The sequence below is a fragment of the Pteropus alecto genome, unplaced genomic scaffold (assembly GCF_000325575.1).
Source record: "Pteropus alecto unplaced genomic scaffold, ASM32557v1 scaffold71, whole genome shotgun sequence".
NCBI classification, from domain to species: Eukaryota; Metazoa; Chordata; class Mammalia; order Chiroptera; family Pteropodidae; genus Pteropus; species Pteropus alecto.
Genome location: NW_006433024.1, coordinates 13,507,162 through 13,509,164, shown reverse-complemented (window position 1 = coordinate 13,509,164; position 2,003 = coordinate 13,507,162). Strand labels below are relative to the sequence as shown.

General features: G+C 31.8%; 1 pseudogene; it reads right to left on the bottom strand.

Annotated features, from left to right (window-relative positions):
• Positions 1 to 1,036: 1,036 nt before the first annotated feature.
• On the bottom strand, positions 1,037 to 1,155 carry LOC112476757 (annotated as a pseudogene).
• Between the last annotated feature and the right edge of the window lie 848 nt (positions 1,156 to 2,003).

Genomic DNA, 2,003 nt, shown 5'->3' with positions numbered 1-2,003 from the left:
CTTGCTATATGAATTATATATTAATAAAACTGTTTAGAGAAAACTAGCCCTGGTGGCACCAACTAGAAACTTGTTTTTCATCCTGGTCTGCCTCTTAAGATTAGGTGACTTATTTGTTCAGTGCCTTAGTTTCTACATTAGTAAATGATGATAAATAATAGCACTACCTCATGGAGTGATATTTGACATGTCATAGTAAATGCTAAAAATGATAGCCATTGTTATTGATTGGTATAATTCAATGATAGCTCTTATTATGAGTTGCCTTATTTTTTCCTTGGTTGTCAATACTCAACAACAAAAAAAAAGTGTGAACAACTCCTGTTAGCTCAAACAATCTTTAATAAAATTCTAACAATAAATATTTGAAGACAGTTGTGTGTGATGTTTAGATTACTTATATATAATACACACTAAAGATTTGCACACTATAATTATATATTTGCTTCCAAAATTGCATTTTTGAATTGGAGGCAAGCTTAATTTAATCTTCAGAAAAAAAATTATAAACCATCAGGAGAAAGCAATCCATGGTATTATTAAAGGATCTAGAGAAAAATCAATTGTAGTATTAAAATCTTCGATTTCCTAACTTACATACCAGTTTGTCAAATGTTATATTATTTAACATATAACATTAAGTTTTCTGGGCTTTTGTATTGTGTAAATCCTGCAAATTCTAACAACTGTAATTTATTATGTTTGTATTAGTAAAAAGAAATATAATGCAACTATTATATAATGTTGGAATGATAGAAATGATTCTAAATGTCATGACTCTTGAAATGCTACTTTTGCTGTCTTCTTTCTTTTTCTTTTTTTTTAAAGCTCATCTCACCTCATATTTCAACCAATCTCTTTAGTAATATAGACCCAAAGTTTAAAAATCAATTACTAAGAATATTTTTTAGAAACAGATTCTATAAAGGGAAATATTTTTTTTCTTTTCTTTTTTTTTAGGCAAGGCAACCCTTAGTTGACCTCACAAATTTTAAGGACCTTGTCAGCTTATACTCTCTTATTTTTTTTATTTTTATGCCTATAGCACCTGATCTTCCTAGGTGGTCTCCCATCCAAGTACTAACCAGTCCCCACCCTGCTTAGCTTCCGAGATCAGATGGGATCGGGTTTGTTCAGGGTGGCATGGTTGTAGAACATTTTTTTTTTTCTATTCTGACTTCAGCTCTTAGATTTTTTTATGGTTGGTTTACACCTGGATATTAGAAAAATAGATTAAATATCGATAGCTCGAGATAAAAAGCATGAAACTTCTATTAGGCTGATAATCTGCTTAGAGGGCTTTTTAGATAAAAATATGAAATACAGTAAAATCTGAAAATTAGTTTCAAATAGTCTCTCCTTTTTAAAGAACAGAGATATAACTATAAAACAAAATTAAATTTATAGTTTGGTATCGTAATTCAAGTAAATGAGAGAAGAGATTATAGTTGCATGTTTAAGTTATTTATTTTCCTTTTGAATTGGACCATTGTTTTTATGAACTACCATTCACTATCCTTAAAAAATAATTTTTATCTGAGGACTTCCATTTAAGTTCAAATAGGAATGCCAGGTAAATATAGTATAGTAAAGCCGTAAAGCCTCAGAGAAAGAAAACAAAGGAGACAGGTCTTAACAATCACTTTGGGTTACTGCCTAGAGAGTTTCCAAGCCATAGTATGCAGTGGAAAGACCCAGGCAGAGCCTGGTGATCTCCGAAAGTTAGAAAGATGGAGCTGAGAGTGTGAATAACCATCATATTTACTAGGTACAGTTTGCAGGGAAAAGTACAAAGGGAGAGATTGGCAGAAAGAGTGAACACTACACATCTGCAGAGTGATCTCTCTGCTTTCTCAGATGAGTACTGATTATCTGACACTGAAAGAAAACCACCTACAGAGCTCATATAGGGCCAGAAATAGTCCCTGTTCCACTAGACAAAGCAGATAACCTTGTAATTCTTAGGGCACCAAATAAAATGTCAGAAAGTTATAGCTTCAGTA